The following is a 16,819-nucleotide window of genomic DNA, read 5'->3' on the forward strand; positions in this document are numbered from 1 at the left end:
TATTTCTGTAAACCTGCTTTATGTCAATATCTGTTGTTAAATGCACTATAGATTGTACATGAGTGTAGTTACTTAAAAAAAAAATCTTATTGTTGTTAGAATGTGTTTTTAATATTTTGTTAAATAGCTTGAGGAACTTAAAAAAAACCTATTAGAATTACTTGCTCTTCTGCACCTGTAGAAAATCTTTCATCCTGCCACAAGTAATGATTTCACATGGGAAACTTGATCGGTTAAATAAATGTAAACACACTCTGTTCATGTTACCCTGCCCTATCACAGGTTATGTCACGGTTTAATATGTCCGTGTAAAAATATTGCACACATATACAGATGTAATGATTAAGTATTTTTGAGGTGAAATCTCATCATCAGGTTCCACATTTATCTTCACTGTGTGTGTCTCTGTGACCCTGGTGCTGATGGCAGCATCTCTATTCATCTACATGTTAAAAAAATACAAGACACAAGGTACTGTTCCTTGGCTAACTTTTTTCTGCATAAGGCTTCATGCTAAAATCCCCCTCTATGGTTGATGTTTTCTTTATTTTTTTTTCAGATTCTACCTTAACAAGTCAGAGAACTGAAACAAATAGCATGGTGAGAAAGTAAAGCTAAACTGCTTCCCTCTTGCTTGCACAATATTGATTTTTTTTCCCTCCTGCTCATGATTTGCTGATTTATAAAAGGTGTGAAGAAGGTGTTCTACTGCTGTTATTTTTTTATCTCGTTTTTTTATAGGTAAAAACTGAAAGTTCCTTTATCCATATATCATAAAACAAATAGATCGATTTTATTTTACATTGTTGGAACCATTAATTTCTAATAATGATAATGATAAAATAATACAATATGGCATGATAATGGGTAGATTTGCCATAAAGCAAAGGCCCATTACATGCAGGAACAAAACAGGAATATCAGGCACTGATGAGTGGAGACTTATGATTAAATTTGTGAAGTCCTGTAAAAATTAGGCTATCTGCCCTAATGTGGGTGGTTTAAATGCAGTTTAGCGTTGCAGTGTTTTAGTGAATATATAACAGAATGTTGATGCTCAGTGCAATTAGATACAACAAATAATATTTACAGCAATTCAGATTACATAGACAAACACAAGCAATAGTTTTGGTCAAATGTCAAATGCTGTTAATCTATTTGTGAACTAAAATAAGGATATGTGGGAAGAGAAAAAAAAATGTCCCTCAGAAATCTCAAATATCTCCTGTTTAATGTTAGAAAATTGACAAGTACAGTTCTTTAGTGAAATTTACACCTGCTAATTATGTACCAATGTGCCTATCACCGTGGATGGTTTCTCCTGATTACCATCTCGGGTTACTTTGTTGTAACCCTGTTCCCTAAAAAGCGGGAACGAGATGCTGCGTGAAAACACTATGGGTAACACTACTAACATATTTTTGTGTTGCCGGTTGTGAAGCATGTGTGTATCAAACATGCCAAATATTTGGCTTATATAACCTCGGTCAGGTGACATCATCTGATGAAGGGCACCTGCAGGTTATAAATAGGAGTGAACCGGAAACATTCCTTGGATCAATTTGTCTGAAAGGACGTCCGGTCACGCAAGCTTGCCGCATTGGAGCGCAGCATTTCGTTCCTGCTTTTTCAGGGAACAGGGTTACAGCAAAGTAACCCGAGACGTTCCCTTTTAAAAGCTACACTCAATGCTGCGTGAAAACGCTACGTATGAGAACGAGAATACCAATGCTGCCACACTGCAAGTGTCTGGACCCCCAGGGTTGTGTTGCGTGTGCGCACAATAGCCAAGGATGTCTCAGATATAGCTCTGGGAGGCTGACTCGAGGACCTGTAAGCCCAGAGTAGCATAAACATCCAAACTATAGAATCTAACAAATGTGTGAAGAGGACCTGCCTGCCGCATAACACACTTGCTGGGGAGACCTCTTGCCACCGCAATAGATAAGGCAATCCCCCTCGACGAATGAGCCCTGATTCCTAGAGGCGAAGTGTAACAACGCACCCTCGTAGGCTAGGGCAATAAAACCTCTCACCCGATGTGACTGCGTTTAGCATAAAAAAGGCTGCTCTAACTTAAGGCACTGGCTAGTGCGGTGGACGTGAATCTGAAGAGTGCTTACTGAAGACAGTAAGGGAAACCTTTCCTGCTTCGAAGCTGTAAAAGGCGAAGGACAGAGGCTTCGAAGAAGACTGGGTGCATGGTCAAGAATGAAAATAGTTTGGGTGAGGATGCAGAATAGCTCTGACTAGTTCAGGGGCAAAGTCTAGGCAGGATGGGAAGCCTGCAGATCTTCAATTCTCGTGAAAAAAGGAATTATAAGAAAAAATATATTAGGGGTCAGAAGCCAGACAGGCACTGACTCTAGTGGTTTGGAAAAGGTGTCAACCAGACCCCAGTAGTCAGAACATTACAAGCCAAAATAGCGGCTACATACATTTTGAGGATATTAGGGCATAAGCCTGAGAACAACTTTTCTTGCAGAACTCCCGCACTGAAACAATTCGGCAGTGGACTGGGTTTACATGTTTCACCATGCACCACTTTTAAATCCCCTTACCTTGAGGACATAAGATCTTCTAGTGCGTGAAGGTTCCTAGGCTCCCAACTTCATATCTCCTGGAATGTAAATCGCCTTGAGAAACAGGAATTCATCCTGTGCCCAAAGCAGAACCTGGTGCGCTAGCTTATTTAAGCGGCACGAGCACAGTCCGCCCTGGTGATTATGTACGAGACTACCGTAGTGTTGTCCACCCGCACTAGAACATGGTAGCCTCAACTGCTGGAGAAGGTGTTTCAGAGCCAAAATAAAGCCATCAGCTCAGGGCAATTGATGTGCCACTCGAGAAGATGGCCTCTCCAGCTCCCTTGGGCTGGCCGGTCATCTAAAACCGCACCCCAGCCCGTGAGGGAATCGTCTGTCGTTAGCATCTCACGATGACAAAAACGCACATAGAGTGGGACCCAAAGTCAAAAACCGGGGTCTTAACTACATAGAAAGGGTACGAAGCCCTTGGCGCATAACCTTTATTTGCCTCCGAGGATTGGCCCTGAGTAAAATCCCCTTGCTTTTAGTTACAACTGAAACAATCTCATATGCAGAAGGCCCAAAGGGGTCACCGTGGATGCAGCTGCCATGAGACCTAAAAATCTCTGAAAGTGATGAACAGTCACTTTCTGGCCTGGCTTGGTTTCCTTCAGGGTATTGGAAATGGATTTGACACACGCAGGTAAGAGAACGCTTTTGTGGCTTTGAGTCTCAATCCTAAAGAATCAAGATAAGCTAGGACGACATGCCTATGTCGAAGCGTTAGCTTCTGTGACTGAGCCAGAATCAGCCAGTTGCCTATGTCATACAAAATATGACATCAATGTTAGATTTTTGGTATCCTGAAACATGGCAGGAAAAGACCGAAGAACTAACGTTTCTTGGAAACCGGTGTTGCCCGAAACACCAGTGGTGGCGGAGCATGGACACCAACCTCCTGTGGGAGAACACTTCATCCTTGAAAGAAATTCTACGTGCCCCTCCCCAGGGGGAGCCACCCCAACGGTCCTTGGCGAATGAGCCTCAGGACTTCTTCTTTGTTAAGAAAACAGTACGAGTCCTAAAGGGGGTGCCCGGTTCATAACACTCTCTTTCTGTGCTTCCCGCCTCGTGAGAGTAAGACCCGGTCGGGACTATGTGGCCCACCTTAAGCACGGCGGGAAAGGAATTTCTTGAAGGCTTGTTCATATAATTTTGCCTCCCAAACCTAGTGGGGACAGAGTTAGCAGCATCTCCAAACAGGTCGGAAGGCGAGATGGGGTCATCAAGAAGAAACGCACGATACTTATCCTTAATGCCCGTGAGATTTAGCCACAGGTAACTCTCTGCGGAACACCATCACAGCCATAACAACAGCTGATAGCACGGGCCATCTGCTTTGTTGCACGAAGAGACAGGTCTGTAGCTCAGCGTAATTCCAGGAACGCCTTATCATTAAGAGCCCCGCCAGTGCTCAAGTCTTTCAGCAGGACAGCCTGGTAAGCCTGCAAAAACCTCCATGGTGTGCAGTAGAGCACCAACCTAATCAGCTGCTTAAAAGCTTTTCCCCACGAGGGAAGATGTCAGTCTACGCGGCTTGGTGGGGAGTGTGTGCTTTTTCAGGAAGGATGATGTCCCAAAAGATAGATAGCCCACAAGCATCTCTTCTATCTGTGACATCATCATAACCCCCTGCCTTTGCATCAACGATATTCGAATAAATCGAAGTTGATGACACGAAAAACACATGATGAATAAGGCTTATTCCATGATAAAGTAAACTCATCATGAAGGTCGCCAAAAAAAGTGAGAAAGAGAGAGTGAGTCGTTGAGGCTCCTCCCCCCGGCCACTCGACAGAAACCTGTCGTCTAAATTTCGAGTGTTTGGGGAAAAATCCCACTTCCGCAGCCAGATACGATATGCGATCGCTCGATATAAGATAGGATAAGCTAGAGTAAGTCTCTCTTGTCTATTCACATGAAACGTCGATGCGTGGTTAAGAAGTGGATGAGAAATTCTGTCTCGTGCACCACTGCCAGATTTTTTAAGAATTTTAACTCTTTAAAGAATGCAAGCCACGCGCGAAGCACTCGAAACAAAGGTGTGGAGATCGCGCTCCGAAAGAGATATATCACATGGAAGTACGGATCTCTTAACAAACTCCACCATATCGGTAAGTTAAAACTTTTAAACTCGTTTGCATACATGACACGCGAACACAATACGGTTCTGAAGACAAAAAGATCTGAGGAATGTTTCGGGTTCACTCCTATTTATAACCTGCTGGTGCAATTCATCAGATGAAGTCACCTGCCCGAGATTATATAAGCCAAAAATTTGGCGTGTTTGATACATACATGCTTCACAACTGGCAAAACAAAAAGATGCTCCCATAGCGTTTTCGCGCAGCATCTAGTTTACATTTTGGAACTTACATTTTGTATTTTCTCCCTTTGTTGTGAGCCCCATTTTATTCCTTATTTGTCCACCACTTTTTTATGTAACCCTAATTAATAGGCTTAATTAAGTTCTGTTTTTCTCTTTCAACAATAATAGTTGCAGTATGCAGACAATAATGCAACACCAGCCCAGTCCAGTGCAACACTCTGCTGTTCTCTTTTCCAAGGCGTACTTTTGCTTTGGTTCCTGAGTTAATGCCCTAAATACAAAATTTTGACCCCCCCCAAAAAAAAGTTCCTCTGGTGCAAGTTAAAAGTTATTTCAGTTATTTGGAAGATTGATCTTTTATATAAAGCATCAACAATCAACCAACTGCTTGGGATAATCTCCTAAACATGGACCCATACTGCTGAAAGCTGATGACATTTTGTTTCGTTCTTTGTTATCAACAATCGTTGATATCGCTGAATCGTTGTCTGTCCTCTAGTGATGGGTCGTTTATGAACAATTTGTTCTTTTTGAAGCACGAATCATCACAAACCCCCGTAGGTTATATACAGGAAACAGAATTGAGTGATTATTTTTTAATGACTCTTCTACTCCGAGTTGTTTGTTCTTTTGTGACGTGACTCCCATAGACACTAAGCGGTGCAATAGATTCTAAAGAATGAACGACTCAGGCTAGAAGATATGAGAGTTAAACTACTCATTCTTTGTACTATAATTTGTTTCCTACAGTAGCTACATTGTAATATTTTCTTTACTGGAACTATTGCCAAAATTTGTGTATGTGGACCTGTTGGGGGTCTGTTCTATTAAAAATGTAACATTTTATTTTATTTCTGATCAAAACAATGAAATGAAAAATTTGTTCATTATGATGAACGAGATTTAAAGAACCTAGCCACTGAAATGATTAAAACTTTTACATCATTATTGTCCTCCCCTTTTCATCAGGATGTAAATTAGCTGCAGGCTCCGTCAACCAACGTCACTTCCGCATTCTTTTAGCAGTAATTGAATCCTCATCACCACTTTAAGGTAGTGTGTGTGCGTGTGTGCGCTTGTGCGTGCATGTGCGTGCGTGTGTAAATATGACACATAGACTGTTATAGCGTGACTGCTCTCTTTAATGTTTATATCACTACTCTCTCTTCGGTACACTTCTGGAGGAAAACATAACACGGTGCATTCTGAGCAATGTACTGTAGTTAAATAACAACATTAACGAAATACACAGCAGTTTGTACTGACAATAGTAATGGGAAGGTTGAATTATTTTAGTGACTCGGTTCTTTAAATCTCGTTCCTTAAAATTAACGAATATTTTTTGAGTCATTTCATTCTTTTGATCAGAAATTAAATAAAATGTTAAAACATAAAAAAGACACCCAATACATACATACAAAATATTTTGGCTATAGTTCAAGTAATAAAAATATTACAATGCAGCTAAGAACATATGATAAATCTAGTCTGAGTCGTTCGTTCTGAATCTAATGCACTACATAGCTTCTTTAGGGGTCACGTGACAAAAGAACGAATGATTCGGACCAAGGACTCTAAGGTTACTACTTATTTTATTTTTTTGTACGTAACTGAGGTTTTGAGATGCTTTGCGCATGCGCGCCCAGTAGAAAATTAACTAATCACTCTTTGAGACTACTCGTTCTTCAGAGTCATGATAAAGACTCGTTCAAAAAGAATAAATCGTTCATGATTGACCCATCACTAAGAAAGAGAGCACAAGTCTAGATAGTAGCTTTTGTGGGTGCCTTTTCTTCCTGTGATACTGGGGATGCTGTTTTGGTGGGGATGCCATTAATTTGTTGTTGTTGTCTAGCCTCATTATTATCAATTTTGCTTACTTTTTTTTTGCCATCTGCCTCAATTACTTCCTTGTTTATAGACACCTGTTTTTCTTTCCCTAATAATAGCTGAATAGTTTCCCTATTATAGCTGAACTGTCTCCCACCCTACACACTGTATAAATGCAGATCATTTACTGCTTTCTGTTTCACCCAAATGAGGATGGGTTCCCTGTTGAGTCTGGTTCCTCTCAAGGTTTCTTCCTATTACCATCTCAGGGAGTTTTTCCTTGCCACTGTCGCCCTCGGCTTGCTCACCAGGGACAAACTGACCATTTTGATTCATACAAATTCACATTTCATACAAACTTAAATAATTCTTTTAACTGTGTAAAGCTGCTTTGCGGCAATGAAAATTGCTAAAAGCGCTATACAAATAAAATTGAATTGAAAATTGAATTGAATTAACAAGTAACCCAAGTTTTCAATCCATGTTTGTGACATAATACTTAATGTTTAGGTAAATACACAAGCATGCTTACATTTGCACTCCTGCAAATCCTGACTCCTGAATGTACTGCTCTTTGTTGCATTACTGCCTATGCGGATGGCCATAACATTTTGAGAATTTTATGTCTTATATTTGCGCTTTTACTCTGGTCACTGACATTTATTTATTATTAGCTGTTTCCAATGTTTTAATTCAAAATCCAATTGTCTCTGTTTCTTTCAGACTGCTGATTTGGAAAACAATCACCCTCAGAGTCAGAACATCAGAATGCATATGGTCTACCAAAACAGCCAGAATCTTAACACCAACCAAGCAGATTCAGTCTACCAAAGTCTAGACCCTAACACCAACCAATCAGATTTAGGCTACCAAAGTCTAGACTTTAACACCCAACACCAACCAATCAGATTTAGTATATTGGGATCTACAGTAGACCCTAACACCAACCAATCAGATTCAGTCTACTAAGGTCTAGACCCTAACACAAACCAATTAGATTCAGTTTACCAGAGTCTGCAATCCAACATCAATCAGATTCAGTCTGCTAAAATCAAGACTCTAACCCTGGATTCTAAATACCAAAAACCTCCAAAAAAAACACCTTTAAGTTTTCAGAATAGGATGTGAACTTTCCTATGCCTCTGTGATCATACAATAACCCTTTTATTATTTTCCTAATACTTTTAAATGTTAGCAATTCCTCTAGCCCATATCCAGAGTAATATACACACAAATAACCCGTGTCTGCTGAAACTCTTGCTTAACCAGAAATGTTAAATATATTTCCTATTATCTGTCTATCTCCAGGTCTCTCTACGACTATGTTGACTGGTTCTTTTGGTGTGTGGAATGTACATGACCTGGTCAAAAGCTTAAATACTCTTTCTTTCCTGATGATAAACAGAGACTTTCTGACATCATGCTTGTGTGTGTTTGTCCATCATTTCCGGTTGTTGGGCTCAGCCGGTTAGTGGTGTGGTGGATCAAACAAGCAATAATTTTTCTTTTTATTCATGTTAATGCTTAACAATTATTGCACTCTTCTTAAACATAACAATCTGGGGGCTCAGTCCAGCTCAGTTTTCCATTTTAGAAAAAAAAGAAAACGTATTTCTTCCTCCTTTTTTCCTTGATTAAGGAAGTTTTTGTTCTCGGCAATTTTGTTAAAAATATGTTAGATGTATCAAATTTATTATGCGATGTGTTTACTAAATATGTCTCTTTAACGTTAATTCGTTCCAAAAGTAATTTTAATTGAGTTTTATTTTCCATTGCATGTTTTACATGACTTTCGTTCTGTCATGTTTAAAGACACATCTGTCATGTTTTAAAATAAAATTCTTTGTTTTTATCATGTTTAAAATTCTGTCATGTTTTGAAAAAGCTTTATTTTCTTTATTTCATTAATTTGTTCTGCATCCATTATATTTAGCATTATGATGACTGTTACCATTGTCTGTGATTGTTTAAAAACAGATGCGTTTATTCATCTTCTAAAATTAAAATGGTGATGGTGAGTGTAAAAAACACATAAACTACATTTTTAATTACAATAGCCCTTTACATAACAACAAGCCAAAAACATATAAACAACGCTATAATGTGGTCAAAATGCCATAGTGGGTAAAGTTACAATCAGATGTTCGGCTGCGTTTTTTTTTTTTTTTTTTAATCAGAATGATTATTTATTCGATTTGTACGCTGTATGGCTAGAATCAATTATTATTAGCCAATTTTAAGCAGTTTTGTTTAAAAAGTTTTGTTTTGTCTTTTAAAACAATTTTAAATGTTTTTAAAAAATTTTAGGGCTAAAAACCACCCATGGAGTCTGGCAACAGTGGCTATTTTAACCACAATTAGTTCTTAATGTGTTTCAAATAAGTCTCTTAAAAACAAAAAATCCAACATCGTATATCTTAAGAAATTTAGTTGTCCTGCTATTTTTTCAAAAAAAGATGATCCGTTAATTAGTTTATGACTGCTTTGCATGAATATTGTTATGATCCGCAGAATGTGTACACATGCTTTAATGTATGTCTTAACTGAATATTAACCAATTTTAAGCAGTTTTGCTTTAAATGTTTTGTTTTAAATAAATTTTAAATGTTTTGAACTGTTAGGACAAGATGTTGTAAACCCCACCTGAATAAAGAGAGACCCACAACACTGTCTTTTTTTTATTATTCAGAACAATGCAATAAATTATTATTTTAAAATAAAAGTTAATATATATAAACTTTATGAATATAAAATGTAGGTGTTTCATGGTAAAATTGCTGTACATGTTCTTGCAAGGTAAAGGTTGGTAAACACATGAAAAACACATGAAAAAACACATGTGGTAAACACATGAAAAAAAGGCCCTGGAATCTTTTACAAATTAAAAAAAATAAATATCAATTTTCATAAAATAATATTTCTTACCTCTGAACGAGATGAAATGCGGAATTATTATACATTTTTTGTTGATCATTGTATCTGTTATCTAATGTGACCATGTAAACAAGATAGTAATGTCTTTCAAAATCTGTTGCCATAAACAAGAATCTCTCAACTAACATTTTATTTAACTTTTATTTGATTCACTTTAAAGGCGCACAGTGATGTAGGGGTAAGCACTCTCGCCTTACACCTCCAGAATCCAGGCTTAATTCCCAGCTGGGCTTGATTCCTGTCTGTGTGCGTATGGAGTGTGCATGTTCTCCGACTACTCTCTCTAGTTTACTCTAGTTTGCTCCCACAGTCTGAAAGACATGCAGATTAGACTAACTGTCATCCCCAAATTGTCCATAGTGTGTGCCGTAAGTCTGCTGGAATAGGCTCCAGGCCCCTGCCCCACTGAATTGGATTAAGTGGTAAAGATGATAAATAAGTCATTTCCTTTAAATTTTAAGTTTTTCATATTAATGTGTTTTTTTTTTTTTTTTTTTTTTGGTGGGGGGGGGGTAAAGATATATGGTTTTAAAAATATGTTTAAAATTCACAAAACCATTAGCTATTTTTATAAGTGAAGAAAAGCCTTATGATATGCTTTCTTGCCCAAATGAATTTCGATGCTCCCTGATTTCTGATAGATTTACATGCTAATAAACATATTGTAATTTAAAAATGCATTTATTTCTGTATATACCTACTGAACATAGTAACTAAGCCTAGTCAACCTTAAAGATGCCCAGAATAATTAAATTGGCCTAAAATTGGCAGAGTATAATTCTGCATAAAACTAACCCAGGAGCAAACTAACCCAGTTCTACTGAATGCATACCACTTTCTCACCATCATAAAGTTTATGGCGACAACCATCTACAGTATGCTCAAACAATAATAAATGATCTGTACATAATCACAATTAGCATTCGCTTTTAGCAACTGCTAAAAAATTGTTTTTGACTAACCAACTCTAATCAACGGGTGGGACATCAGATGCTGGGTGAAATTCCAGAATGCAATGCGCTTCTCAGATTTAGACTGATTTCATGAATGTGTGGATGTTAATCTGTCTAAGCAGAGTGTACAGAAGCAAGAGGCGTTGGACAAAATAAAAGTCTTTCTTAAGGCAGATGGAGCTAGTCTTGTCTTAAATCACACTTCACTAGGAGTATCAGAACTCAAACAGCATATTTAATGACAGCTTGCCCTGCACATTTTAGTGTTTTCTCAGCTCCCTTTAAACCTGAATCAACTAATCAGCTACTTAAAAGCCCCTTCTAAATAGAAGTGTGTGTGATAGATAAGGGGAAAGTACAATGTGCAGGGCAGGTGTATTATAGGCCTCAGGTTTATACACCAGTTTATGCTCTGAAACTGCCTTAAACACACATGCACAAATTATTAAATGTAAAAAAATCTACCACGGGAAGGTGGGTGAAAATGTCGGGAGGGTGGGGCCATGCAATATGTGTAAACAATGTTTTAAAAAAATATTATTCTGTGATTGATCACAAATTAAAAGTAATACAGTTGTGGAAAGGTAATTCTCCAGACAGTCACTAGAGAGAGACAAAAACTTTATTGGGATTTAATGAGTGTTTTAATAAATTTTTTAATCACTTTTTGTGTGACTCATGGCATGTTTTTTTTTTAAAAACTGTAACCGAGGAGGAACGTCTCGGGTTACTTTGCTGTAACCCTGTTCCCTGAAAAGGCAAGAACGAGATGCTGCGTGAAAACGCTATGGGAAACATCTTGTCATGTTGCCGGTTGTGAAGCATGTGTGTATCAAACACGCCAATTTTTTGCTTTTTATAACCTCGGTGGGTGACATCATCTGATAAGACGCAACTGCAGGTTATAAATAGGAGTGAACCGGAAACATTCCTCAGATTGATTTGTCTGAACGGACGTCCGGTCACGTAGGCAGTGCGGCATTGGGACGCAGCATCTCGTTCCCGCCTTTTCAGGGAACAGGGTTACAGCAAAGTAACCCGAGACGTTCCCTTTCGAAGGCTACACTCGATGCTGCGTGAAAACGCTATGGGAACGAGAGTGCCAACGCCGCTGCACTGCAAGTGTCTGGACTCCAAGGTTGTGTAGCGTGTGCACACAAGGCCGAGAAGGTCTCGGAACTATGTCTGGGTAGCTGACTTGAGGACCCGTGAGCCCGGAGTAGCATGAACATCCAGACTATAAATGTAATAAATGTGTGCGGAGAGGACAACCCTCACACACTTGCTGCAGGGAAATACCTCTTGCTAGTGCAATAGATGAGGCGATCCCCCTGGTTGAATGAGCCCTGATTCCTAGAGGCGAAGTGAGCCCTTGCGCCTCATAGGAGGGGGCAATAGCCCAGTGTAGTGGGGGCCACTCCACGTTGCAGCCCCAGACCATGTTAAAGCTGCTCTGACTTACGCCACTAGCTGATGCGGTGTACTGGACATAGTAAGTGAAGTCTTTCCTGCTCCGAAGCTGTAAAGGCAGAGGACAGAAGGCTTCAAAAACAATAGGGTGCATGTTGGCAAATGTGTGCAGAGAGGACCAACCCTCCGCGTCACACACTTGTTGCAGGGGAATACCTATTGCTAGTGCAATAAATGAGGCAACGCCCTGGTTGAATTAGCCCTGATTCCTAGAGGCAAAGTGAGCCCACGCGCCTCACAGGAAAGGGCAATAGCATCTCTCACACAGCTTGCGGCCCCAAAATATGTAAAAGCTGCTCTGACTTACGCCACTAGCTGATGCGGTGGACGTAAATCTGAAGAGCATGTACTGGACACAGTGAGTGAAGTCTCTCCTGCTCCGAAGCTGTAAAGGCGGAGGACAGAAGGCTTCAAAAACAATAGGGTGCATGTTGGGAATGGAACTTTTGGAAGATAGTTATTGAGGATGCAAAATGGCCCTGACTAGCCCAGAGGATTCGACATTTTTTTTTACGCTTAAATTCCATGTGACACCCAAAAATGCTGTCCTCCAAACAGGAAGGAGCATGCTTTCATGGCATTGGATCTTAACCCTAAGAAACAATGATTAGTTAGGACGACATGCTGATGTCGAAACGCTAGCTACTGAGACTGGGCCAGCCAGTCATGTAATTCAAATACGGATGCTCTGGAGTCGTTAGAGCCAGAACCACATCCATGTATTTTGTGTATGTGCGGGTGAGAGAGCTAGACCAAATGAAAGGACCCGATAGTGGTAAGCTTCGCCCCGAAAGCGAACTTTAGGAACCTCCTGTGTTGTGGCAATATTTCTATTGATTTATTTTTCAGATAGCGGTAAAGCTCGCAAAATCTAAAAAAAAAATAATAATTGGACGCAGCCCCCGGTTCCTCTCGGGAACCAAAAAATACCGAATGTAGTAGCCTGACTCTCTTTCTGGTAGGGGAACATGTTACATGGCCCCATATCCCAGCAACTTCTGTCAGCAGATGCGCACTTTCCGGTTTCATGGAAGTGGAGACCACGCCATTGAAACGCGGAGGGTGATGTGAGAACTGAATCCTGTAGTTTCTCTGTACAGTGCTTAAAACCCAATGAGATATACTTGGCAGTAGCTTCCATGTTACCAGTTTCTCAGAAAGGGGCAAAGTCTCGCGGCTTGGTTAAACGGGGGGTGGGGGGTGGGTGGATGGGGTGATGTTAGATGTTCGGCATCCTGAAACATGGCAGGGAAAAAAAACATTTTATTGGAGACTGGAGTTGCCCGAAACACCAGTGGTGGCGGAACAAGAACACCAACCTCCTGGGAGTGCCAGGGAGAACACTTCATCCTTTAAAAGGAATTCTGCATACCTCTCCCCATTGGGGGGCCACCCCCCATGGTCCTGGGCACATGAACCTCGGGCCTTCTTTGTGAAGACAATATGCCAGTCTGACCTCTTTTGAGGCGGATTGCGTGAAGCACCCAATCTTGTGAGGGGGTGCCCAGCTCAAAAACACTCTCCTTGTGTGTTTCACGCCTCACAACAGTCAGACCCGGTTGAGACTGGGTGGCCGACAGTCCCGACTCTTGAGCACGTCGGGGAAGATATTTCCTGAAGGTTTGTTGTATACAGTAACTTCGCCTCATGAACCTAGTGGCGACCGAGTTAATGACATCGCCAAGTAGGCCGGGAGGCGAGATGGGGCATCGAGGAGGAATACATGAACCTGCTCCTTGATGCCCCTGAGATTCAACCACAAGTGCCTCTCCGCGGAAACCATTGCAGCCATAAAACGGCCGATAGCACGAGGCGTCTGCTTTGTTGCACGAAGAGACAAGTCTGTGGCCCGGCGTAAGTCCAATACGCCCTACCTTAAAGAGCCCCGCCAGTACTCAAGTCTCACAGCAGGTCAGCCTGGTAGGCGTGCAAAACCGCCATGGTGTGCAATGGAGCACCCACCTGACCTGCTGCCTGAAAAGCTTTTCCCTCCAGGGAAGATAAAAAGTCTACACAGCTTGAAAGGAAGTAAGAGCTTTTCAGGAAGGATGATGTCCCAGAAGAGAGATAGCCTGGAAGCGTCTCTTCTATCTGGGTGTCATCATATAACCCGCACTTCTATCTCTATAATTAAATTAATAAATAAGTTGATGGCAGGAAAACATGGGATGAATACAGTTTACTCCATGAAATGGTTAACTCAAATGGAGATTGCTAAGAAAAGGGGAGAGAGCGTTGTTGAGGCTCCGCCCCCGGCCACCCGACAGAACCTGCCGTCTATGTTTTTATTTATTTATTTTTTTTAATTTATTTTTTAAGTGCCTAGAGGCTATTACCATCTCCGCGGAAGCAAGAGAGGATGTTTATCCTTGCCCATTCAAAAGAAGCGCCAGGGCGCGCTTGAGAGCGGACAGAGGAATTTCCCGATCCGATGAGAACGCGACAGAAAGGAGTTTTTAAATCCGTCTCTCACTGCTCTGCTGGATGCACGAGTTTAAGCCCCAGGAATGCGTCGGCTCAAAGCTTCTCAAGGAATGCGAGGCGCGCGCGTAGCACTTAATCAAAGCAGTAAAGTGTAGAGATCACCCTCCAATATGGATTATACACACGGAGGGACATCTCGTTTAAAACTCTGCCATTATTGGTGAGTTAAACACTTATTTTGCTGGTTAGACACAACACGCTCACAACTAGGTGAAGACAAGAATCTGAGGAATGTTTCCGGTTCACTCCTATTTATAACCTGCAGGTGCGTCTTATCAGATGACGTCACCCACCGAGGTTATAAAAGCCAAAAATTTTGCGTGTTTGATACACACATGCTTCACAACCGGCAACATGACAAGATGTTTCCCATAGTGTTTTCATGCAGCATCGAGTGTAGCCTTTGAAAGGGAACATAAAAGCACATATTTTATAAATTTACAAAATATTTTTCAACTGATAATGCAGTGTCACTGTAAATCTGCAAATTTGACAGCACAGGGCTATATATAACAAAGATTTTTTTTTATGATCCATTTATTCTGCGTTTATACAGTTATTGTGAATTATTACAAAACTAAACTAGTTTTAGTAGACTTGGTTCATTCTGTCAGTTTTTTACTCACATTGATGTGCTAGATATAATACTAGCTACAACTAGAGCAACACTGGAATAGTAACAGTGCTGGGAATTATCTGCTCATGCTCAGTTAACAGTTTATAGCAGAACGGGGCGTGGATTTTTTTTACACAACTGTCCAGAGCTTCAGGGTCTGTTTTGGTGTCAGTAGATGTTCATTAGGTTGACTGTGGTATCTCAAACTGTTAACCTGATCAACCTCTAACTCTTTATTCATCACCAAATAACTCCTAAAACATTTATCATAAGGAGAAATATATTCTAAGAATATCAATATGCCTCATTACAAATATCAATATCAAATCTTGTAAATGGCATTAAAGTCATTAATTCTGAAAACTGTTAGTGAAGATTTTTTATTCCACTTATCACATGGATTACAAGAAACCTGTACTACAGTCTGCCACTGGAGGGCTTAAACGACCCTTTGGCTGCACTTTTGCCTTCTTGTTATGACCCCATGCTTGTAGTGTATACATTCACTGGGCTAAAGGTAGAAGCCAAAATATCTCTGCTAGTTAGAGACTAATATTTAGCTATACATTTTATTTACTAAGAGTAAAGCAAATTAAATAATCCTAAACAGTAATTCAATCTATTAAACTTTTAAGCAGAAGTTTTGCATGAGACTTCATTCTTTTTGCTCATCATTTACAGCCAAACCCAAACAATGGGAAATGTACAGTATATTAATTCATTTTCTATAAGACATATAAATATTACCAAAAATATTAACTGATTCCATGATAATATAAACTTTATGTACTTTACAGATCTCAGAATGTGACAAGTGTCAAAAGTTTTAGCTTCCGATCAGAAACTGGAATGTATTTAGGTCCCATTTTCCATAATGCACAAATTATATGTGAATACATAAATACATACACACACACACCAACGGTGGCCAAAAGTATTGAAACAAAAGTAAAATACAATGCTTTAATGATATTCTCATTTTTTTTTTAAATAATGCAAGCAGTGACTGAGTAGTATGGGGTGGGGCAGTCACCGATGGTGTGGCTTGAACCTGGATCCTCAGATCTCCAATCAACACCCTAGAGCCTTAGCCGCTTGAACCACCACATATAAAACGCAACAAAAATATAAACGCAACACCTTTGTTTCTGCTCCGATTTTTCATGAGATGGACTTAAAGATCTAAAATTCATTTCAGATACACAATATTACCATTTCTTTTAAACAAATCAGTCTAAATGTGTGATAGTGAGCACTTCTGCTTTGCTGAGATAATCCATCCCACCTCACAGGTGTGCCACATCAAGATGCTGATCTGACATCATGAGTAGTGCACAGGTGTACCTTATACTGCTCACAATAAAAGGCCACCCTGGAATGTGCAGTTTTTTGCTTTATTGGATAGAGTTTATCAGATTGTCAATTGTGGCCTGTGGAATGTTGGTCCACTACTTTTCAATGGCTGTGCGAAGTTGTTGGATATTAGTGGGAACTGGTACAGATGTGGTCATTAAGACTGCGCGTGTTTTCCCGCGGGATGCCTCAATTTAGCGCGCGGCGCCGCGACTTGCCGTAAGCAACATTCGGGAATTTAAATAAATGTGTTGTGCTTCAC

At 40.2% G+C, this 16,819-nt stretch overlaps 1 long non-coding RNA gene across 1 annotated transcript; it reads left to right on the top strand.

Moving 5' to 3' along the window:
• Nucleotides 1-392: 392 nt before the first annotated feature.
• Nucleotides 393-7,533, top strand: LOC128506586 (uncharacterized). Its single transcript, XR_008355738.1, has 3 exons — nt 393-471; nt 560-600; nt 7,471-7,533. It is a non-coding gene; the product is annotated as an uncharacterized LOC128506586 (long non-coding RNA).
• The last annotated feature ends 9,286 nt before the right edge of the window (nt 7,534-16,819 follow it).

This window comes from Clarias gariepinus, chromosome 18, assembly GCF_024256425.1.
Source record: "Clarias gariepinus isolate MV-2021 ecotype Netherlands chromosome 18, CGAR_prim_01v2, whole genome shotgun sequence".
Classification (NCBI taxonomy): Eukaryota; Metazoa; Chordata; class Actinopteri; order Siluriformes; family Clariidae; genus Clarias; species Clarias gariepinus.